Source organism: Mus musculus, chromosome 6 (assembly GCF_000001635.26).
Source record: "Mus musculus strain C57BL/6J chromosome 6, GRCm38.p6 C57BL/6J".
Taxonomy (NCBI): domain Eukaryota; kingdom Metazoa; phylum Chordata; class Mammalia; order Rodentia; family Muridae; genus Mus; species Mus musculus.
The window spans coordinates 32587063-32612244 of NC_000072.6; the positions used below are offsets into that span (position 1 = coordinate 32587063).

A 25182-nucleotide genomic window follows, 5' to 3' on the forward strand; every position below is an offset into this window, starting at 1 on the left:
GGTGTCCAGGTGGGACGTGGGCAGGTGCGTGAGCGCAGTGTGTGCCTGTGTGTGAGTATGTGTGTGTGCGCGCACGCGATTTGTGTTTTGCGTGTGTGTGTGTGTGTGTGTGTGTGTGTGTGTGTGTGTGCGTGTGTGTGTGTAGTGGGCTGCCTCAGAGCAGGCGAGGACTCCGGGACCGGACTCGCCACCTCCGCCCGCTCTGCCCAGCTGGCCCTGTGCCCGGCCGGCGGCTCCTTACCTGGAAGCGCGGCGTTTCCCTCCTTCAGCCCCAGCGCCGCATTGACACTGCAGATGGTGCCTGTACCGCTGCCTCTCGCCCTCCTCTGAACGTGTGCGTGTGCGCGCGTGTGGCTGCCTCCTCCAGCCCCAGCCCCGAACGCAAATACTCCACCGAGGCACGGGGAAGCCACGAGCAGCAGAGAAAAACGGAGGGGGCCAAATCAGAGCCTGCCGGGCTTGACAGCTCCTCTTGCAGCGTCCAAGGTGGGCGTAATGTCCAACAAAAAGGTCAGGAAATGAAGATCAATTCCAAGCACCCCTAGCTTCCATCCAGCCCCGGAGCCCAAGCAGCGACAGCGGTGGCTCTCAGGGGCTGCGGCGGCGACGCGGGGCTGCCCCCCTTCGTCCCCACCCCCGCGGGCTGAATGTCCTTGATGCCAAGCGGGCACGGCGGCGTCACTCCGCGCCGCCCATGCTAGCCGGGTCGGGCCGCTGCCCGGGCGCGGCGGCGAGTACGTTGGGGACCCGCCGGGGAGCGCTCTCCGATCCTCTGCGCGCCTCCCTGGGCAGTGACGGCCACCCCCTGGCAGCCCGGGGCTGGCTGCGCCGCTGTCGCCCCCAACCCTGGCCGGGGACTAGCCGGGCAGTGCCCAGGGGCCGGGGCTGGGGGGCCTCGGAAGCCGCCGGCAGCTCCCCGGGGAGGCGCGGAGCTGCGGTGGTAGCAGCGACGGCGGCGGCTAGCGCTGCGGCGGCCAAGAGCGCGGCCGTAGTCCAAGCCGAGCCTCCCAGGCGCGTCCCCGGCCCCCCGGGCGGGCTGCTCGCAAAGTTTGCAGGGGGCAGGGAGCGGGGCCGCCGCTGGCTCGGCCGCCGCCGGAGCTCCCGGGCTGCCTGCTGCCGCCGCGGCTCGCTGCTGCTGTGCATTGAAGCCCGGCCAAGCGCTGCAAAAACTCCAGCTGCCTGGCGCTCTCTGGGTCCTCCTCTCCTCCCTCCCGCCCTCCCTGCTTCCCTTCCTCCCTCCCTCTCCTCGCCTCCTCCCCTCCCCGCCGCCCGCGGCCCGCCGCCGCCGCCGCCGCTGCCGCCGCCGCCGCCGCTCCCTCTCTGGCTCGCTAGCTGGCTCGGAGCTCGCGACTGACATCTAGACCAAGGTAGAGCGGCCGGCAGAGGGGGCAGGGGGCGCTTCCCCGCACGCTGCCGCCACTGGCCCGCCTGCTCTTCCCCAGTGTGGACGTTTGCAGACACCCCCTGGGTCTTCTTGGCTTCCTCGAGTCACCCTGGCGGTGGAGACACAGGGCAGAGTGGTGCATATATGGTGCCACCAAGTGCACTTGGATCGGGGCATACTCCCAAGCAGGCATGTGGTGCAGGCGGTCAGAGGCACTTCTGGGTGTTCCTAACAGACACCAGCCAAACATACATCCATTCCTAACCTAGAATCCCTGTCCAGCCCCACCAACCAAGGTAATCCTACACAGAGCACTAGAGGATGCCCAAACCCAAGGTTTCTTCTAGTCCTAGGACAGAAATGAATGGCCAATGCCACAGAGCTTGTTAGGTAACCTGATCTGTCCAGAGGCTGACCTTGCTTCACTGTCTCTGAAGCCCTAGGTCCTGGGCCATGTCCTAAACATAACCCAGACATTGCCAACATCAGAATAGTTTCAGAAGCCCAAAGGAAGAAATCCAGAGGTTGCTTAAATTGAGAGAGCATCTGGCAGGCAGGGAAATAGGTGAGGCTGCACTATCTAGAATATCTCTACAAAGACCCCCTCCAGTTAATGAGCCCAACGACCAAAATAAATAAATAAAAATAAAACAATTTTCAAAAGGATGCCCACCTATTTGTCTACCCAACTCTGCATGCTAAGTTCAAGGAAATGGCTCTGTCAGCCAAGTTCAGTAAGACTAGCCATTCATCAAAGAAAGACCTCTCCAGGAGCTTATGGTTTGGGGTTCCTGACCCACTCTCCCATGACACTTTCTTCAACCTCAGTCACTTCCTGCGCATAACTGTCCCTCCCACCAAAACCTCTCAGAATCTGCTTACTAGGAAAAGGTTGACAGTGGTATAAATTCCTTCCCCTTCTTATAGGGGTAATGTTTTCACAAACATCAAAGTTATACCCTCGGTAGACTTTCGAGGTGACAAGTTGGACAAGCTTCCGGGCAGGTAGCACACTTGGGTCGGGTTGGACTTACCACCCAGGACCTTGTTGAAAGTGCTCCCACCAGAAGGACACAATGAATCAAGTGTAAGCATGAAGAAGCCAGCCAGCCAGACATTTCTCTAGTTACAGGGTGTTCCAGGAGACAGCATGGAGCCCTGTTAGGCTCTGGTTGTCTGCTGAGCATCGCATGGCCCAGAAGACAGCAAGGGTTATCTTATTAGCTCCCTGTAATACATTGATCTGGCTCCTCTCTTCTCTGAAACGCTGGATCCCAGACCCAAGATAAGCACACAATATCAAGTTAGTTTCACAAGCCCAGAGAAACACAGAACAATAACTCCATGTTGCTGCTGCTTTGACATCCTCCTTCCAGAACTAAGGGAGCCCCGGGGCCAAGTGTCTGTCTGACATGACGCCTCAGAGACACTCATGCAAAATCAAAGGAAGCTGTCCCCACAGGTCTTAGTAAGGCTTGCCTCACCAGGGCCTAAACTCACTCAGAAGAGTCTCCTGAAATTGGCACATGACACCTTCATAACAGGCTCACCCCAGAAGTGACAGCCTAAAAGCCCCACAGAAAACCCACCAGGCTGCTTAAATAATGCACTTCACTAAAGGATACAGGAGATCCGATTGTCAGTTGGCTGTAGGGGACTTATGTGAAAATGCTCAAAGGGAGAGGAAGTAAGAACTTACTCTAAGCCCTTCTCAGCCAATCATCCAAGCAAGTCTTTGTCACCCTGCCTAGATGTCTTTTCTGCCCCTTGTAGTGCGTGTGTGTGTGTGTGTGTGTGTGTGTGTGTGTGTGTGTGTCCTGATGGATGGACCAGAAGTCAGACTTTTTTTTTTCTAGAGGTAGCAAACAAAATGTGCTTATTGTTCTTTATCTCCTGCCTAGTGTGTGCAATCATTTGTTTTCATTCAGAGGAGTCAGCATTGTGTGGTACCTGAAGAGTAATGACAGAGGCCAGTGACAGGGAAAGAATGTGCAGAAAGCTGGACCAACAAAGGACAGGTGCAGCCCCTGCCTGTCCTCCTCTTCTTAATAGGGCCTTCCCTCACGCTGCCTTTGCCTTTCTTGACTTCTATTGAATACCACAGGGGGAAGGCAGGCTGGAAACAGTTACAGCTTCCCACCATTGTAAGAATGGCAGAAAGGGTCAAACTAGCCACAGCAAGAGACTTGATGGCCTATTGAAGGTTTCCTCAACTCTAGGATGGGGGCGGGGGGATGGGTAAGGTCGACTGTCTTACTCCTTGACTTTACTATTGACCACCACTATCATTCGCACAGGTGTGCGCTTCAGTGGCCTTCCCTTGCGTGCCCGCCACATTTATACCTTCTCATTGCAGTGGCATTCACAAGAAATACAAGCCCTATGAGCCTGATTTGAAACTCTAATGCAGTGTGTATGAAAGGAGTCTGCATTCCCTGTCTCAGGAAAGTATCTGTTTCTCCAGGGGTACAATACAGGGAGGCAAGCCCTTAGCTTCCCTGGCTCTTCCCATGAATTAGTAGCCTGGAAAAGGCAGCTCTGTGTAGTGGTCCAGGTCACGCTTCTTCTACACTTGCTGCAAGCCCTCCGAGCTCTCACACTCCCCCCGCCCCGCCCCCACCAGCTGATGAAGGTGAAGAGAGATATACACTGGGCAGTCGGGCTGTTCTCTGCTCACCACGGGTCTGTGAGTCACTCACCATACTGGCCTGGTGGCAGTGTCTGGCTCCATGGCCACCGAGGAAGAAGTTAAATGGCACATTGTTTCCTAGAGCCCTGTTTTCTAAAGAAGCTATTTTTGTGAGATTTTGGCTGTGGTCCTTTGCCAGATTTTGGGAGAAACATACTGGCTCATCTCTCATGATAGCTGACTAAAAGAGCCAGGTTTAAGGGCGAGAGAAGACTCCTAACTTCCCCTTCACTTAGCTTCCACCATTTCATCAGCTCAGGAACAGGGTCACAGTTTTCATTGATAAAAGCCAGGGTTGTTTATTAAACAAATTGCTGGAGCCTGGTAGCGCTGCAGGGACTTCTTTCCCACAAGAGTAGTCCCAGACCTGGGTCCTGCTCTGTGCTCTGGATAAAAAACCCTCTGGCCTAAGGCTGCTTGAAAACCTACATTGTGGCGCCACCTGCAGGAGAGCATAATTATCGACTTTATCCCAAATGTAACTGAGAACAGTTTCTGGCGTCCCCAAACTACCCGGGCCAGGACAGAACTGCAGACAGACAGAATGGACCCCTGCTATCAAGGTGTGTCACCAGATGGCCTCCAGACACTCCAGCAGTTCTCAATGTGAGCATTTCTTGGAAACTGCCATTTCAAAGATCAACAGCCAATTTACAGATTCTCAGCCCATTCAAGAATATTTCCCTCACATCACTAAGAGGTTAACTAAGCCTAGAACACATGGGTCTATCTTCCAGGTACTGAGCCATTGCAGAGAGAAATGGATTCCCTTGTGACAGTGAGGATGGATCATCCCTGTTAGCATAGTTGTGATAGTCTTGGGACCCAAACTGCCCCTGCCTCATAGCCCATGGGTGTAAATGACTGCAGATATTAACATCTGACCCTAACTCCTCTCTACTCATCTCATGCTTTGGCCATCACTGTCAACTCCCTCTGGGTCTCCTCCATGAGAAGGGTTCCCTGCCCTCTGACCTGTGGTTAGTGCACTTAGGAGATGACCATGTTATTTTCCACAGGGTTCCTCATTACATGCATCAGTCATTTGGTGGGGAAAAAAACATCTTGGTATTACCAGCTATGCAGTGGCTTCTTAAGGACACCTCTGCCTGTCTATACTGCTGCTCACAGCCAGTGTTGCAGCTCTGCCATGGATTGTTAGACCACAGGGAGATATACAAAGGTAAAGAGAATGACTCTCATCTAGCCGCATGTGTACACAGACACAAGGGATCTTTGTCCTCTGGGCTTAGAAACAGCTCCTATGTCCCTCAACCAGGGTCCCAGTGTTCCCTCTCTCCTCCATAACCTCCTTGATCTACTCTCTACTCTGTAGCATTCTTCTTTCTCTTTCAACCGACTGGCAGACATTTTGTTCCAGTAGTAAAATTGAACTGTTAGAGGATGCGGTAGTGTGAGCAGAGATAGGAGAAGGACAGAAATGGCCTAAGTCTACCGGCCAGAAACAGCAGAGTCCAGATGTGTCAGGACTCATGGCTTTCTACAGAAAGTATAGACACTTGAATCTAGCCTTTGGAGTCTTCAGTGAAGTCCAAGACACTCTAGAGCAGGGGTGAGACGGCGCTTTATGGTAGTGCTTTGGAGGTGATGTGTCACGCAGCAATGCGCATCCAATGCAGTGAGGTCATGGAGAACAAATCATTGCTCTGGCCTCATTAGCCTTTTACTCTTGTTTTCTGAGCCCATTTGGCTTTAGGATAAGAAGGAAGAGGGGGGCATGCTTCACGCCTGCTCTCCTAATACGGGGCAGGGCTGAGCTCCTATTCACACCCTGGTGGGATCTCCCTGCAGGACTCTGGGGTTAAGGTCTCAGCACCTCTCAATGTGTTAAACAAAAATGGCAAAATCCATCCAAGGGTCTGGGAGGCAAAACACGGAGAACGTTCGAGTCCAGTGTTCACTTGAAGTGGGCTGTCATCAGTTCCAGACTGTCAGCAATCAGAGACGTCCAAGAGCGATGCAGAAGGCCTGCTAGGTCCTATTCATTTTAATGAGCTGTCTGGCTCCAGCCCCTGACCGAGAGAGCCTTCTGGAAACCAGCTTGAGTGGGACCCTAGTGTGAGACCTTGCATCTGCAGAACACTATTCCCCTCGCGGCCTCTCCCTCCAAGCTTTACCTGCAGATGATCTTGGTGCTCACCACACCACAAGTGAAAGGGACAGACTGGGGGGCCAGCCGTTTCTTGTGGCTAGAAGGTATAGTAAAGATGGGGAGGAGGCAGGGAGCAAGGCTAGCGGCCAGTAGTTTCATTTTCTTTCCCACAACTTTCCACAAGGATGTCCCTATGCCTTCTCTGCTCGGCCCTGGAAAGCTTGTAGAGATCTCAGGAGGCTGCACCAGTCGTGCACAAGGATGAGACCAGAGCTAGATGTGGCGGCACACATCTGCAAGCACAGCACTCAGCAGGCTGAGCACGAGGGTGGGAAATTCAAGGACATTCTGGACAACACAACCCAGTGAATGAACTGGAACTAAATAACAAGACCCTTCTTCAACCCCTTACTCCCAATGTATACCAAAACCCAGAGGCTGGGGAAAGGGGGAAAGGGAGAAATGAAATTATGAGCAGGAGAAAAGGAGACCGTGCCTATTCTGGGTCAGAGGAGAAAGAAAGCCCTGACAACTCCCTCAGATAGGTTCTGGGTCAATTCTGAGACCCTTGCTAGTCCTTTCCCCTTCGATATCTCCCTCTAGGGCTCGGTGACAGGCCCTGTTCTCCTGCCTCTGTTCCCATGACCAGGTCCATTTCCAGTCCTTGTTTTTAGAGGAGTCCCTCCTAAAATTCCCCTCCTGACAGACTTGCAAATGTTACACATTCCATGGAATTCAGGGGAACAAGGGCCCAAGGCTGCAATCATGTGTGGTGCCATGTAAGGATGGAGGAGAGCCAATCATGCCTATCTCTCCCCATCACTGCATTCGGTGACGCCATGGTGGCACCTGGAAATAAGACACCGTGGAAATATGTACAGCACAACAAGCACACATTACAACTAGGGACGGTTTTATTAAGCATCTCCTGGCATAGCACAAGAGAGGCCCAATGACAGGCCTGGGAAAGGGTATTTGGTTCATATCACCTTGCCAGCCATTCAGGTGACAAATTCCACCTGTATTAGTTCATCTTCTGTTGCTATAATATAGTGGCCAAGGCTAGTAACTATAAAGAAAAGAGGTCTATTTAGCTCTTGGTTCTGTAGGTTCAAGAGCACAATGGCAGCACTATCCCAGCCTTTGAAAGGGTCCCACGGGGAAAACACCGTAATCATCAGAGCACTCAAAGAGGAGAGGTCACATGACCTGTAGAAAGCCAAAGAGACTGGGGAACAACCATAGTTGTTCTCTTTTAACAACACTCTTTCAAGAACTAATTCAGGTGTCTCGGGAGAGCAGTCACAATGCTTCCTAAGGGCAAAGACTCCAGTGACCTAGGGACTCCCCACAAGGCTCCACTTCTTATCAGTGGTGTGCCACCACTGTACTGGTCCATCTACTGGGGACCAAGCCTCCAACACCCATTCAGACTGAATCCAGCAGTTATCAGAGGTGCCAACAGCACCAGCCTAACTCATGGCTTCTATTCTGCCAGCGTGTCACTTTTAGAGAGAATATTAATATACACTTTTCTACAGGCTATTTTTCCAAGTTCTATATTTAAGCGACTGTATTCTTGCTCTGTCGAGTGATTGTGACTTATTTTCTCCAACCAGAACATCAAAGCAAAGCCTATTGACATTACCTGGCTCAGGCTACCCAGGAAGACCAACATGTAAATCTGTTCGTGGATGCTTTCCTGTTGCTGTAATAAAACACCACGGCCAAGTCAACTTATAGAAGGATATATTTATTGGAGTTTATGGTTTTAGAGGCTGAGAGTCCATCACCGTTATGTAGGGAAAGCTAAGCAGCAGGCAGGCATGGAGCAGCAAGCTGAGCACTCACATCTTAAACCACAAGCAGAAAGCAGAGAGCAACTTTAGGTGGTATGTGGATTTGAAATCTTAAAGCCCACCCTGCAGTGACATACTTCTTCCAGCAAGGCCACATCCTCTAAACCTCCCCAAACAGCAGCACCAACTGACAACTAAGATTTCAGATGCCTGCGTCTATGGGGAACAGTCTCATCCAAAGCTCCACAGGCGCCTCTCATTTACTCCCTGCACTCAAACTTATGATTAATGTCCTGGGTTTGGCATCAGTTCTGGTTTTTTCCACTTTAACTAGTACTATTCAAATTATGGAATTCCATGATATAGAATACTGTGCAAATACTGAATAAATTGCAGTAAACGTGTGTTTCTGTACCGCATGAAAAAAATGACTAGGTATATGTATTTGCATATTTTTAAGTATACAGAAGAGTGTGTGCCTTTCTATATATGTCTGCATGTGCATAGAACATTCAGAAATTTTGCACCAAAAAGCAAACAGGGAGATGAGGATACATACTTCATTGTTTTCTTGCATATCCTTTGTTCTCTGTGGAATTTTACCATGTGCAAGAACTGCATTCTCTATTTTTTTAAAACAGTTCATTTAAAAATGAACAAAAAAATACTGCTGCTAAAAACATCTTTATCACACCACCAGCCCTCTGCTCTCTCGCTTCTCGAGCCCAGCCAGCCACTCCTCCACCCCATCTGTATCATTCTCAGGCTTGCCTTTGTTCTACCCTCCTGCTCTCTGCTCTGAGCTGCTCTTCCTTAGTGGAGGTCACACAGTGGGCCGTCCACCCCAGTAAGGAAGTCTTCATCTTCTCACCTAAAGACCAGGCAGCAGTAAATTTGGCCTGAAGATTTCTTCTTGATACTACATGAATCAACTCTGTAGATACTTCAGAAGGACATTTTCCCACACCAGAGCAAGTCATCTTAGGTCAAGGAAAAAGAACTATTCTTCTCTACCAGGGTTAGTAAACTCAAAGAAAGTAACACCCATATATGTATGGGTATAAAAAACTTGACAAAGTAAATAATAATAATAAAATAATAATAATAATAATAATAATAATAATAATAATAACAATAACAATGGAAGAAAGTTTTGCACTGTTTCCAATGGGAGAGGTGAAGGAAAACCAAAGACAGGTAAATGTTACTCTATTGTTCTAGTGCTGCAAAAGGAAAAATAATGTAAATTCTGAAAATCCACAAACAGAAACATGGGTTAGAAATTGACAAGTTCCTCAGTCAAAGGCTGGAGCATAGTGTTTCAGGGCAAGACTCGGTCTGCCACTAGGTAAGGCTGGAATTGTTGTCTCTATCATTTGGCACATACTAGGGGGCTTAAGAAACAAATGTTTATTTCCTAACACTCTGAGGCTGGAAGTCTGAGATCTGGTTACCATGAGTAGGTTCTTGGTGATGACAGTACTCTGTATTATGTCCTCATGTGTCTCTTCTTTGGTTTGTGGAGAGAGGAGAAAGGGAGAGAAAAAGAAAGGGAGAGGAAGATCTTAAGTGTTTCTTCATTTTTTTTATAAGAACATTAATCCCACCATAAGTGGATTCACACACATACACATACACACACACACACACACACACACACACACACACACACACACACACACACACACAAGACCTTATTTCAAACCCTATCACCTATAAAGACTCCATCTCTAAGTATCATCAGGGTTTAGGGCTTTAGGCTGCAACACATGAATTTAAGAACATTGCTTAACATCTGCTCCAAAGCAGTTACAAAAGCAAACTTTGTTACATTAGTCTCATGTCATGATCCAATAAGGCTATAATGCTTGGAGATAAAGAAAATAAGAGAGGTTTGGAGCTATGGCTCCGAGTTTAAGAGCACTGGCTCTTCTTTCAGAGGACCCAGGTTTGATTCCCAAAAGCCACTTGTTGGCTAACTACAATCCTAACCCCAGTCACAGGGGATCTGATACCCCCTTCTGTGCACCACAGACATCAGGCCCATATGTGGTACATGCAGGCATGCAGGCAAAACACCTATCCACATGAAATAAAAACAAATTAAGAGTTAAAAGACAAAGTTGTAGGGGAAATTTATCTGAGAGGAAGGCATGGGGAAAGATTATTGTCAAACTATATTGTATGAAATCCTCAAAAAATAACATTTTTAAAAAGGAAATATGAGAGAGGATTTCTGAATTGCATTAAGGCAGTTGATGAATAAAAGTCTAGAGAATATGGGGGTGATATGGGCTGGGAGACAAATGGACTCAATGGTTAGATTGCCACAATATTCACAGATGCATCATAGGTAGCATGAAGGAATGTTTCCTTGGATACAAATTTTTGAACTGATCCTATTTAATACACTGACTAGTGACTTTGATGAGGAGAAAGAAGATATGGTTATCAAAGTTGTCTGGACTACACTAAAAATACTGAACACACATACTTTAATCTTTTTCTTTCTGTAGAGAAACTTTGGATTTGGGGATATTCGGTGTTCATTGGGCAGTTTGGCATTGGTGGGAGACATTGTGCTGAGAAATGGAAAACCAAGACAAGCTAAGCACTTCTGTGTTTGAAAACACAGAGTGTCAGAAAGATGGACTTTGGTAACTGGGAGAAGTTTGGAGTAAGAGGCAGGAAAGGACGCTTAGGGGAGAGTGAGACCTTCCAGGCTGAAAAAGCTCTGTGAGGACAGAGAGACATCAGTATGTCACCAGATGTCTTAGTTAGGGTTTTACTGCCGTGAACAGACACCATGACCAAAGCACCTCTTATAAAGGACAACATTTAATTGGGGCTGGCTTATGGCTTCAGAGATTCAGTCCACTATTATCAAGGTGGGTGTTGTGTCCGGCCAGCAGACCACAACCTGGGTTCTAGCCTGGAAAGGCATTTTGGAAACCTGGAAGAGAAGAGGGGCTAGGTGGCGAGAGAAAGAAATGTAGCCAAGACAGTTACTCTGATCAAAGCTCAAATTTTACTGTTGCGACACTCAGTTATGAAGGAAGGGGGAGGGGACCTGATTCCCGCCGAATAATCTCTGGTCCAGTAGAAAGGTGCATGTGTGTGGCTCCGCAGGTTCCAGCAGTGGGCGTGGCAGAACGAATGAGCAGGAAGCTCCACCCCTGAGCAAGCAGGTTTCAGGCTGGGGGAGGGGAGACTACAGGTGGGAGCATGGCAGCATCCAGGCAGACATGATACAGGAGGAAATGAGAGTTCAACATCTAGTTCTAAAAGCAAACAGAAGATTGGCTCCCACATGATTAGGAGAAGGATCTAATTGCCCACCCCCACAGTGACACACTTTCTCCAAAAAGGCCATACCTCCTAATAGTGCCACTCCCTGGGCCAAGCGTATTCAAACAACCATACCAGATCACTAGGTAGTCCTTCACAGTGAGCAATGATAGATTGGGTGTCCTTAGTCCATGCTTCTTAGAGAAGTCATCAGCAAAGAATTCTAATTTTTAATCCTTTGAGGGAATGGTCTTGCTGTCTTTTGGATGCATTGTCAAATTGCCACAAAAAGTCTTATCTTTATCCTGCAAGCATTTGACCAGAATATGCAATGAAGAATACATTCTGCATTTAAGTTGTTAGAGGAAGCTTTTAGAAACTGACTACTTGATATGAATATACCCAAGGTCCTATACATAGGTGTAGAGAAGAGCTTTGCAAATAAAGTACCAAAGAGATGTGACAGCAAACAGACCTATGATACATTCAATATGAGTCACCACAGGAGGCTGCCAAGGTCAGTACTGTGTAAGGTACATTAATGGAGAGTGGAGTCCCAAAGGGAGTGGCAACCACTGCTTCATTTTAAGATGGATCATACATGGATTAATGCACACTGCCCAAGGCCTTCTACTTTATAATAGATTAGAGTACATTCAGAGGAGAGTGGCCCAACTCAAAAGGAAATTTAAAATCTCTATGTATTTGAAACAATAAAAGCATCCAATACTGTTCAAGAAAGTCAGACTCAAGGAAGCATGAAGTTTCAGATATTTGAAGGGCTGCCAAGGGGTGACTTGAAATATCAGTTCCATAGAACTATAAGCTATGTAAGCAGGATCAATGTGTATAATTTGTTTATGCAGAGCCATTTGGGTTCCATGGGAGGAATGTCTTTCTAAGAGTCAGATCTCTCTGAAGGAAGAGATTCCCTGCAGTGGCTCTGAGCGCTCCATCATTTGACATGTTCAGGAAGGAAGCGGGTAATGATGAAGTAGGAATTGGAATTTGGACTAAGTGATATTCTAGTACTCTGACATTTTAATTGTTTTGTGTCTACTTTTGTATCTGTCACAGTGCCATAGGCTTGGCATTGGCTCAGTAGATATCTACTGACTTGTAGTACAATCTGTATGAGGTCACATCTAAGGAAGCTAACCATTAGCTCACCCAAGATCACCACTAAGGATAGAACTCAGGCATGGGGTCAGAAGCACAGTACCAGAGAGTGAGCTGGAGGGAGGGAGAAGCTTCACTTCAGGAAAGCCTGTCTCTTCCCCACATGAATTGTCCTGCTCTTTCCTTAGAGATGCCAGCTGTGCTCGGTCAATGCTGCTCAGTATGAAATAACTTCTTCATCAATTCCCCCTAAATACCTATATAACCTAGGGTTCTAAATTCTCAAGTAATAGTTTTTGTGACTGCTAGTTTAACTATCAACATGACACAAGCTGGGAAAACAAATTGACCTGTAATATTACCTGTAGAAGAACATTTTAATTACATTAACTGACAAGGGAAGGCCTGCCCACCATTAGCAGCACCACTCCCTAGGCTTATGGCCCTGACTGTATGAGTAAAGAAAGTAAACTGAGCACTGAAATGCACACATTGATCAATGGCTCTCTGTGTTTGACTGTAGATTTAACACAATTAGCTTCTTTAAGTTCTTGCAAGTTTGACTTAGCTAGAATCATGGAATTGTAAGTCAAATAAACCCTTCTTCCCTGAAGTGCTTTTGTTGGGGTATTTTATCACAGGATCAGGAAACTATGCTCAGACAATTTCTAAACCAACCTTCCATTTCATGTAACTCAAGTCCAGTCTCTTCTGTAAGGATCCAAATGGGTTTGTCTTCCTTTTTACTTGGCATCCTCTCCTTTCCCAGGGAGTATCCTTTCTAGCCCTATACTCCTATTCCCTTTAGCCTTAGGAGCTTTCGATAGCCAACAAAGCCCTAAGAACCAAGCTGAGGACCGTAGCATCTCAGAGAGGACTCTGGTAATGGAAACTAGGTAATTTTATACCAGTTTACTCTGTAAGCCTGGAGAGCTGAGTCGGTGTTGTTCTACACCTGACCACACTGTGATAACTGTAAATAACAGCTGCTCTTTCCTCCTCTGGTTTGTCCTTCAGCACCTGAAAAGTCACATTCTCACCTGTCTCCTGGGGAAATTACTTTATCATCAAATGAACCTCTCTGGGAAGAATCTGAAGTTGCTTCTTCCACGGGAGTTCCAAGTGGACAGTCCAAATGTCCCTTTACTATTCCTGACTGTGCTTCCACTGTGTTACCATGAGCATTGTCAGCCCCTCATCAACTTCTTCTCCTGAAAGAAACACTGAGCTACATCACTGTTTCCTCCCCAATAACTTCTCTTTTCAGGCCCTATCATCCTCATCCTCCTGAGTCTTCATGTTTATCCGCACATTGACACTACAGTGATAGATGATACTGTCTTGTCAGAGGAGGGAGGGAGGGAAGAATGGAGTGAGAAAGGAAGGCATAAGGGATAAGGAGGATGAAAGGAATTGAGGGAAAGGAAGAGAGGATAAAGTGGTGGCAATGATAAAAATATCTTCCAAAGATCACAGATTTTCATGGGGCCATAAGGATTTTTTACTTCATTGTCAGTGTAGAGGAAAGTATGCCAACAGGACAGTTTGCATAACTCATATCATGTTCAGAATCATCCGCTCAAGCAACATTCATGGGATGCCTACCATAGGGCGCTGTGCTACAGATCAAAGTTGTCTCAGCCATAGTCACTCCCCTCAGGGTTTTCAGGTGAGTAGGGGCGGTGGCAGGGACAGTAAGCTTGTAAGCACAGTGTCCTGAGACTGAGACGTGAGGACCCATGCGAGAGTGAGGGACTGTAAGAGACAGCTGTCACACAGTCATGTTCACATTGTAACTATTCCTTCTGAAAAACCTACCAGTCCTGTTTCTGTTGTTCCAGTATTTAAAAAAGAAAAATAAGGCTCACCTCCACAAGAAATCATGACAATGATGTGTGCTCTTCTAAGGTTAAGATGTGAAATGGTGGAAAGTTGATGATAGTGCACTTTTAGCTCTTGGCATGGGAAACGGATTTGCTGTACTTGAGTACCCTTGTTTCATAAACACTGAAATGCTCCTCTGTGGAATGAAGCCAAGGGCTCACAGAAGCAGGTCCATTCATCCTTTCTTCTATTTGTTTGTTGTGGAAATATGCCCAAGAACCTGTGATGTGGCAAGTGTTTGTACCAGGAATGAAGTGGAACCCATAGCAGACAAGGTCCTTGCTCCTCTGTTACACATTCTAGGTAGAAGAGACACTGGTCAGCGAGTGAGCATCTTCTGTTGGTGGTAAGTTCTATGAAGAAAAAGAAAGCATGGTAGAGATAGAGAAAGGGAAGAGGTTCTCAGGGTAGAGAAATGGTTCTGAAGTGACAACCTCTGAGCTGTGACTTAAAGAATAATAAAGAATTAGCTGGGGAAAGGTCACAGAAAATAGAGGGTAGAACTGGCACAAAGGCTGAGGTAAGATGTATAGGGAAATAATAGTACCAAAGGAAGAAAATTAGGGGACCCATGAGAGGGTCAGTATAGGCACAACTACAAAAGAAAAGGGAACAAAACAGCCATAAGAGACATACAAATACACAGAGTCCCATAACTGCAGAGCACAGAGCTGAGTTGGGAGAAATCAGCCATCATACTAGAAAGATCATTGGGTTCTAATATTTCTTATGCTGAGTGAACCCAGCCTGGTTTCCTAAAAACCAATCCATTCTATTCATCAATCTCCCATTACTATAGCAAACATTTAGCCAATAGAATCTAAGAAAAGAGTCATTTGGAGTTGAGTTTGGGAACACAGTCCATCATGATGGGGGAAGCATGGTGGCAAGAGTTGCTGTAGCGAAGACAATGGAAACAGGGGGCAGATGGTCCCATTGTGTCTATTGTCAGAAGCAGAGAGAGATGGATGCTAGAGTTCAGCTGGCTTCCTCCTCCTCTTCTTTTTATTCAGTCTGTGACACACTCCCACACTCCCTGTTTAGGAGGTGGTGTTGCCTACATTCTCAATGGGTTTTCTTGTTAAAGTTAAACATCCCTAAAAAGACTCTCACAGACATTCGTAGAGAAGTGTTTTCTAGGTGATTCCAAATCATGTTAAGTTGGTAATCAAGACCAATCATCACAAGTCCACCCCTTGTCAACCTGGCACCCAAACATGTCACTTTAAATCCTAACATTCTACCCCTGGTCCCTAAAGTCTCATGCTGATTTTACAATAAAAATCTCATTTTTGGTTCATTTTCAAAAGTCCCCAAAGTCTTAAGAGTAACGTTCAATGTTTCCTCTAAGTAAGAATACATGATCTTAACTACAAGCCCCTATGAAATAACATACTACCCAAATACAATAATAGCTCCATGCCAGACATCTGGGCTTGTGCTAACATCCTCTAGGCTCCTACAGACTTGGGTAGCTGTGCCTCTCCAGTTTTGCCACCTGCAACACACAGCGCTTCTTACTTGGGCAAGCTCCAATCCTGCAGCTTTCCTCATTGTTCCACAGGCCTGGTACCTCCCTCCAACATCCTGGGGTCTCGAGTATAATTTGGGATTTACCTTCATATTTGTGCACAATGCAATGTTAATGCCTTCTCGTAGGAAACACAACCTCACACAGGTTACCTGGTCTCAGTTCTTTCTGGAACCTTGGGGTAAGCCTCTATGATCTAGAAATCTTGAATTCTGAATATCTATAAGACCAGCATTACAATTCTAGACAATGTTGCCAAGCACTGTGCTAATTTAAGATGTACTCTGGCCCCTTCTACTACAACTAGAGTGGCTTCCATGCTTTTGGGGAATGGGCCTTGGGAAACTTCTCTCTAACCAGTTCTTCTCCATCAGGGAGCCCTTCAGTGGCATTACCAGTTCAGGTTCTCTTCTTTCAAACAAGTTTGCCTTTTCACAAGTTGGAGCCTTTGACAGGTAGGATTTCACCACCAGAACAATTTTCTTATTGTTCCTATGAAACAAACAAACTAAAAAGTAAGCTTTCTCTTTTGTGGCATTAATCTCCTTAACAGTTATAGATGCTTTGTCTGAATACACCCTGTCCTTATCTTTCACTGGGCACAAATTCCTGTTCTGCATCTTTGAGGCTCACTCTGTGCTCCTCTTTTGTGGAAATCTAGGTAAATGCAGCAATCGATAACCAAGACAGAGATGATCTATTATTCTGTCTTGAAATTTCCTACACCAAATAATTCTGTCCATTTCTTTGGAATTCAGTCTCACTGTAGTATTCAGGCCATGGGTACAACGACGCCAGATTCTTTGCCAGAATCCAACACAAATTGGCTCCCAGCTCATTTCCCAACATAGTTCTTGCATTTCTCTGAAACATCATGAACAATTTATACTGTTTGCCACTCTGTCAGCATCCTAGTGGCCTGCACTCCAATCAGAATGCTTTGCTGAGCTCTGCCTTGAGCACTCTAAGGATTATTTAGCCCACAGCTCCAAAGTTTTCCACATTCCTCCCACAAAGTAGTTCCAGAAGCTTACAGACCAAACAATCAGGTTTATCATATCAACCACCCACATCTCAGTACAACTTTTCTATATTAAGTTACGTTTCTTACTGTGGCGACAAGGCACCTGACAAAAGTGACTCCAAGAAGAAGGGAAGAAGCGTTATTTTGGCTCACACTTTGAGAGTAGAGTTTATCATAAAAAGAAAGACAGGGCAATCATATCACATCCATAGCCAAAAAGCAAGGAGATGACTCCTGGCACTCAGCTCTCTCTTTCCTTTATATTCAACCTGGAAACCCAGGTTGGGGTTAAAGCTCCTGAACTGTCCTCACAGGCATACCCTAGAGTTGTTTTTCTTGTGTGATCCCAGACCCTGTCAAGTTGGCCATCAAGAGCAATCATGGCACTGGTAGACTGAATACAGAAAGAAATGGAAGAAATGGGTTGGAGGTGGAAGACGAAGTTCACAGACAGAGGCTGTATCCTTTAGGAAGGCTCTTGGTAAGTAACAAAGTACTAATCCAGATGCTCAGCTGATGATAGCATCTTACATCTCATGCAGCAACAAGGTCGTGGTGTCCCTTAGGCTAGCGCAGGGACTCTGCGGTTACCGAGAGGCAGCTTCCATCTGATTGTCTAGTACTTATTCCTGACAAGTTTTTGTTCTCATACTTAATTTCTCAGGGCCAGAAAATGGCTGCCCTGAGCTCCAGCCTTCCCCTCTCTGTATTATTATCTAAGACTCAGAAGGAAGAGAAGTGGGGTATTGGGGTACTCTCTTGGAGGAGGTCTCCCACTTAATAGCCAAAGAAAACATCTCAGAAACCTCCTGTGTATCTGACTGGCCAGAACTGGGTCATATGGCCATTTTATGCTGCAAGAGAGGCTGGAAAGTGAATGCCTGCAAAAAAGGAATGGGGGTTCTTTAACACCCATGTGAGCCAGTCAACACTCAGCTATTCCTTGAAGGTTTGACCAATGTGGACGCTTTATGTAGAAGGTGGGGAACTGTGGGCTTCAGGGACTCATGTCTGAGCTCCAGGGCCTTTGTGGTAGAAAGGACAGAACAACACTGAGGGAGGGACCCCAAATCAGGCATCAGAGACATAGGCTATTGCCCCTTATGAAACAGATCCCTAAGACAATTTCAGCCACTGTTCTTCATCTACAAAATGGAAGCCCCAACACCTACATGTGAAGCAGGCTGCCTGTGGGGACGGAAACTGCCAGAGTGAGCTATGAGCACCTAGCACCTGCCCACGGCTCTGTGGGGATGCAGGGAGAAAGTGTAACTTCTGTCCCTATTTATGTCCCTCGTTCTTTAAAAATATATACAGTTGTGCATATATTATACATAATACATTACAATAGCATATATATATAACTCATAAATAAATACATGTACATATGTTAGGCGTGCTCAGAAAATTTGCTCATAAAGGCCCAATTTTTGGAAGTTAGAAGCACTTTTTAAAAAGAATGCGGTTTGCCACAAGACTGGGCACATGTTGGACCCTCAAAAAAGGCTGCCTCTGTTATCCCTTGGATACCTCTTACAATTTGTAATGGCGAGGACAGGCATCTGTCACGGTCATTCCCAGCTCCACTCTCAAAAAAAAAAAAAAAGTTACCTAGCATGGGCTTTTTCCAGCACCTCCCAACCCCTCTCCCAGAAAGTAGGATCAGTACTGCTGCTCCCTGTGCTCTATACAAATATTCGAATACAAGGCACTCCCAGACCTGTCTATTACAACACACCTAGCATTTTTTCCTTCCACCTGCTGTCTATCCTTCCTGTTTTCTGACTGGCAGGCATTTCCAGGAACAGTTCACAAGGGTAAGGAAGGGAGGGAAGAAAAGCTAAGCTAACCACACAGGGCAAGCACAGGAGGCAAAAGGCCCCATGGGAGGCAAGGATTGAACTGAAGAGCCCGGCTCTATCCTTGGGATTCCTTTCTCCCTGGGAGCCCTGTGTCCCATTAGCATGAGCAAATGAGAATTGCCAGTATCTACCTCCCACCTGCCCTCTCCAGCCTCCGCAGGTATGTCTGGCACTTGAGGAGGCTCATGCCTTTCTTCCTCTCAGCATCATCTCTGTGGTGGGCTAAAGACAAGGAAGGACTTCGAGTACAGGCAGAGAAACAGAGTCACAAGGATGCTGAGGGGCACAGCTAGAAGACACCCAGGAATCCTACCATTCAACCCAAATCGCTTTCCTCATGAAAATCCCACTCATTAAAACTCCATAAATAAATCGAAAATACTGAGGCTCCTTTACACACTAAGGCTCCTCCACGGTACTTTTAGCCATCAGTTACACGTGCTGTGGAGACATTGTTCATTTATTTAATTGAAACTTCCCCTCAGAAAGCTTTGGGTTTGCCTTAAAAAAAAAAAAACCTACATTAAAAATCTCACTTAAGGATTTAGCTGACTCCCCTTTAGTTGCCTTTAAGTCAGCTGCCGATAAAGGAATGAACTCGCCGAAGAAATAAAAAAGAAGCTTGCAGAACACTATTGTCCTTTATGTGGCCTGTCCAGGCTGAAGCCCCTCTCAAATGAATCGAGAGATAACGCTAACGGAATTACACATTGTTGACTAGATCAGGCGCTGCCACGGGAAGATAAATAGAAAAGCCAAGCTAAGACACTTAATCAAAAATGACCCCCCCCCACCCCATCCACCCCCGTCACCAGCATGCTTTCCCCTCTCATTTTCCCTTCCTTCTTCAGTTAGTCATATATATTTCTTCATTTGCCCTGATGCTATTTTTTTTTTCAAATAATTTGGTTTGGAGGCGGTCCTCCACCCAGATACATCTGAAAGCAAATTAAATCAGTAAGAGTTACGCATCCTACCTATGTTTATGGAGACCCAAATGACACCATAGCAAACATCTCAAAAGATAAACCAAACACACGTGGATTAATTCTCAGAGATGGCACAGAGTTTATCTGTTTTGTTGAGGCTCCATTTTAACAAGATAAAAATCTCCAGGCCCTGTGATCTGTCACCAGTGAAGCTGTTTACCCACACAATTGACACGCGACATGGGCTGTTGTGGAATATAAATTAGTGTGTGGCAGCTGGTTGTCACCTCCTTCCTGCCCACCCCAGCTCCAACCTGGTTGGGTTAGTCACAGCCTCAGAGAACAAGTCTGAGGTCTTACTCATAGAAAGAGGAAAAAAACATCCATTTTATAGAAATGTGCCATCTTTTAGATCTTATGATACATCCTGACTCATTCTAAGACTAAAATGGATGTAGTGTCACCTTCCTAGGTAACCAGCAAGACATTGTTGTGTAAGTCACAGAAATGGATTCCACCTGCCTCTTAGGTAAAGATGGAATCTATTGAAAGACCGTCAGTGGTTCAAAAGGGAAAGCCTATTAGCTTTCTGAGCTGAAAGACTCCAAGCAAGATGAGGCTACACAAACAAGCTGTTTCCTGTGTTTCTACAGGCCTGGAGCACAAAGTGACTGCCTTCACTAAGGGACCATATTCCAGGAGGATAAGGTCAAGAGGTTAAGTCATAGGTGTTTGTAATCAGGCACTTCCAAGGCCAGCCCAGCCCCGAGTGACCTGGCTACATTGGGACCATCAGCAGGCACCTCCAGTCCCAAGACACCCGGCAACAAGAAATGTCATCACTGGCTGCCCAGAGGCAACGCATTCCCATTGCCACCCCAGTTGCATGTCCTCCTGTGCATGTGCCATGGTCCTCAGGATAAAAAGCCACTATTTTACCTTCCCCCATCCTTTCTTCCCCTCCTCCCAGGAGATTGGTCTGCTCTTTCTGTTGTTAAGATAGACAAGCAAGGGGCACACAACAGGGGACTACCCATAACCAGATTAGATACTCATACAAAGAAGTTCAATCAGGAACACTCCAAAACTGAATGAACACTAACAGGGCTCAGAAAAGCATGCCCAAGAGCCCTGTGCTTGCTCCAAGCATCAGGCAGGAGGCAGCTTGCAATGAGTTTCTTATGATACCTCAGGAGAGGACATCACTTACATGCTCAATATTATGGGTTTAACCATGCCCTGCCCTGCCCTCTCTCCCTTTCCCCTGCTCCCTGCCAAAATTCATATTTTCAAGTTCTCAGTCGGTACCTCAGAGTGTTTGGAACAGAGGTTATGGTCTATTTATTTGGCGAACATGATGCCATACTGGAGAGGATGGGCTCCTATTCCCCTCTCACTCTAGTCATTATGATGGCGATTTAGATGCAGACACTCCCACTGAGAGACTGGCACACTGTCACAAGCCAAAGAACCACCATGAGCCAAGAGAAAGGGCTTGAAACATATCCTCCCCCTGCCAACATTTGAGCTTGGGCTTCCAGCCTTCATGGTGAGTCAACACAGGTCTAAGCCATTCATTTGTGACACTTTGCTACAGCAGTCTGAGGAAACTGATGTACTTGTCTTTCATGGGATGAGTGGGATTGAGCTTTGGGCTTCCCAACTATTTTAGTCTGGACTTGCCTCTGAACTTTGAGCTCAGAGTCCTCCAACAGCCTGTCGGCACTCTGTAAACTATGGTCAAGTGATCTCCAGCATCACTTCGAATCTCATTCTACACCAAATGCCATTTCAGTTTTCTCAAAAGACTACTCAACATATTGATAAGGGTGTTTTACTGAAATTTATAGAGGAGAAAGTGAGGGAAACCCTCAAATATATGGGCACAGGGGAAAAAATTCCTAAACAGAACAGCAATGGCCTGTGTTGTAAGATCAAGAATCGACAAATGGGACCTCACAAAATTGCAAAACTTCTGTAGGGCAAAAGATACTGTCAATAAGACAAAAAGGCCACCAACAGATTGGGAAAGAATTTTTTCCAATCCTAAATCTGATAGGGGACTAATATTCAATATATACAAAGAGCTCAAGAAGTTGAGCTCCAAAAATTCAAATAACCCCATTAAAAATGGGGTACAAAGCTAAACAAAGAATTCTCAACCGAGGAATACCGAAGGGCTGAGAAGCACTTGAAAAAATGTTCAACATCCTTAATCATCAGGGAAATGCAAATCAAAACAACCCTGAGATTCTACCTCACACCAGTCAGAATGGCTAGAATCAAAAATTCAGGTGACAGCAGATGCTGGTGAGGATGTGGAGAAAGAGGAACATTCCTCCATTGCTGGTGGGACTGTAAGCTTGTGTGACCACTCTGGAAATCAATCTGGCGGTTCCTCAGAAAATTGGACATAGTACTACTGGAGGATCCAGCAATACCTCTCCTGAGCATATACCCAGAAGATGTTCCAACTGGTAATAAGGACACATGCTCCACTATGTTCATAGCAGCCCTATTTATAATAGTCAGAAGCTGGAAAGAACCCAGATGTCCCTCAACAGAGGAATGGATACAGAAAATGTGGTACATTTACACAATGGAGTACTACTCAGCTATTAAAAACAATAAATTTATGAAATTATTGGACAAATGGATGTATCTGGAGGATATTATCCTGAGTGAGGTAACCCAATCACAAAAGAAGTCACTTGATATGCACTCACTGATAAGTGGATTTTAGACCAGAAACCTAGAATACTCAAGATACAACTTCCAAAACACAAGAAAATCAAGAAGGAAGACCAACTCGTGGATACTTCATTTCTCCCTAGAATAGGGAATAAAATACCCATGGAAGTAGTTACAGAGACAAAGTTTAGAGCTAAGACGAAAGGATGGACCATCCAAAGACTACCCCACCCAGGGGCCCATCCCATAATCAGCCACCAAACGCAGACACTATAGCATATGTCAGCAAGATTTTGCTGAAAGGACCCTGATATAGCTGTCTCCTATGAGGCTATGCCAGTGCCTGGTAAATACTGAAGTGGATGCTCACAGTCATCTATTGAATGGAACACAGGGCCCCTAATGGAGGAGCTAGAGAAAGTATCTAAGGAGCTGAAGGGGTCTGCAACCCTATAAGTAGAACAATGATATGAACTAACCAGTACCCCCAGAGCTCGTGTTTCTAGCTGCATATGTAGCAGAAGATGGCCTAGTCGGCCATCACTGGGAAGAGAGGCCCCTTGGTCTTGCAAACATTATATGCCCCAGTACGGGGGGGAACGCCAGGGCCAAGAAGTGGGAGTGAGTGATTAGGGGAGCAAGGCGTGGGGGGTGTGGGGGGTTTAGGGAACTTTAGGAATAGCACTTGAAATGTAAATGAAGAAAATATCCAATAAAAAAAAAGAAAGAAAAAAAAAGTAAAAGAAAGAGGGCATGAAGGAGACTTCTTCATTTGTGACAGTGAATCTTCGCCAAATGATTTCTCAGAATCACTAAAAGTACAAGGGGAAAAACAGGCATTTTAAAGTCCAGCTGAAAGAGACTGTTCACTGCATTGGGCAGTGGAAATTCAGCCCCATGGAGGAACTTGTAGAACATTACAAAAGGCACCGATCTTTACAGTGAGCAAGGAGAAAAATTACATCTTGTCCAACCTTTGTCTTGATAGTGCTCATCAGCAGTGACTGCTACACAACTTTAACTGGTCATGTAGCTGGAGACTGAGAAAGTGCTGGGCCAATTGCACTTGCTTGGAAAGTGCTGTTTCTAACTATATGAGAATTGACTCTAATCCGTGAGTACTTTTGTGATAACTCAGCCCATATGTATATACTACATATGCATTGCATCTCTATAGAAGAGTTCTTTATTCTTGATCTTCTGTCTTACTGTTTTCTTTGCTGTTTTCCTCTCTCCTTCCAACAATGAAAGTTTTGTATTCTGAAACGAATAATTTGGTTTAAAATCTTTATGTGGAAGAATTCTTTTATTTCTGATTCTTTATTTTCTTGTAAAAATAGCCTGTTCTCTCATAGTTCCTCTTCACATAAAATTATACCTATATGGCATATGATAAAGGACATTTCTTGTAAAGTATTAATCTTTTCTGTGACTAAATAGCAGTAATAAACAGAAAATAAGAAATAAAAAAAAAAGATTTGAGTTCACTTCACTTCCTATGGGAAGTGAAAGGAGGAAGTTGGTGGCTCCTGGAGGAAGTGGAAGTGCTGCCATAAATAACATATATAGCAAATCATGTAATGTGCTACATCATTATATATTATATTACTTTTAGCCTGGTTTTTTTACTGTTTCTAAGAAAAATCTGAGCAGTTTTCTGGTGAATTTTTTACATTATTTATATTAAATATTATTTATGTTAAATACATCAAATTTTTCTAACAAAAAAGAAAAGAAAAGATAACGGTGTTTTAAAGACGATTTCCTCTCCACCTATGAGGATTTAATAATCCAGGGATGGGCCCAATATAGATCTCCATCTCCCACGTTTCTTCTCTCTCCTTAAAGACAAGAGCTGGAAAGTGTGGAATTTTCTGACTTAGTGATGTAACATTGTCATAGGTGATGGATGGATGGATGGATGGATGGATGGATGGATGGATGGATGGATGGATGGATGGATGGATAGAAAGAAAGGGGAAGGAAGGAAAGAAGGGACGGAAGGGAGGGAGGGAGGGAGGGAGGGAGGGAGGGAGGGAGGGAGGGAGGGAGGGAGGGAAATCTTTGCTGAGTTTAGATCCTGAAGTCTAGACTTCAGTTATCATATCAAGTTCTACAGTTGATCCAGCCAGCTCCATGACTTGACCACTCCTTCTCTTCCAATATCCACTGCCTGCAGCAGAGCTTCAGTGGTGCTGCCCACACAGAACAGAACAGTAGGTATCACATTGAGATACAGACGATGCCCTTGTTTCTCAACACATTTGCAGACCCTAGGCACTACACAGAGCTTAGTTACATTTGGGTCGGAAGCCTCTCGATGGGACAACTGTCCTGGGGGGACCATTTGACCGATTGTTCATCTGCTTCCCATGCTAGGCGGGGAGGTCCCAGTAACTGGAACTATACGCTTGTTATCTGAATCTTGGGACACAGATAGATAAACCACACATGCCCCAGAATGAAGACCTGAATAGCAACCTCTCTCCTAAAGCTCATATTATTTCAAAACTTGGAAAAGCATAGTTTCATAACATCTAGACACTAAGTTACAGCAGAAGACCATTCATCCAGACGTATCTGTCCAAAAGGAGTCCATCACAATACCAGTAGACAGATGACTACTCCAAGGGGAAAAAGCTAGTCCCTTCCCCCACGTTGTTATAAAATGAGTCCATACACAGTTTTTAAAATAGCAAGATGAACACGATTGCTATTCAGACACCATAATTGTTATTTTCCACCTTTATAAACGTCACACAACTTACTTTAGACATTTTAGCATTCCTCTAATTTGAATGAAACGCTGTCCATACAGTCACAGTATCATTTTCATGCACAATTCCATACGTTTTATCTGATTTTTTTT

The 25182-nt window shown here is 45.7% G+C and overlaps 1 protein-coding gene and 1 long non-coding RNA gene across 5 annotated transcripts in view; both read right to left on the reverse strand.

The window, feature by feature from the left end:
- The window catches only part of Plxna4 (plexin A4), a 443650-nt gene extending 442520 nt beyond the window's left edge, over window positions 1-1130 (reverse strand). The window contains exon 1 of the mRNA NM_175750.3: window positions 242-1130. The gene's annotated coding sequence lies outside the window, so the exon portion shown is untranslated. The remainder of the gene's footprint in view (window positions 1-241) is intronic.
- Window positions 1131-11191: 10061 nt separating this feature from the next.
- Gm46956 overlaps window positions 11192-25182 on the reverse strand; it is a 36870-nt gene continuing 22879 nt past the window's right edge. For 3 of the 4 annotated variants that reach the window (XR_001785218.1, XR_001785217.1, XR_001785216.1), the window contains 2 exons: window positions 11409-11578; window positions 11192-11266 (listed from right to left, as the gene is read on the reverse strand). This is a non-coding gene — a long non-coding RNA (predicted gene, 46956). Of the gene's footprint in view, window positions 11267-11408; window positions 14576-16202; window positions 17048-25182 lie in introns of those variants that run through there. The other variant, XR_001785219.1, reaches the window with a different exon arrangement.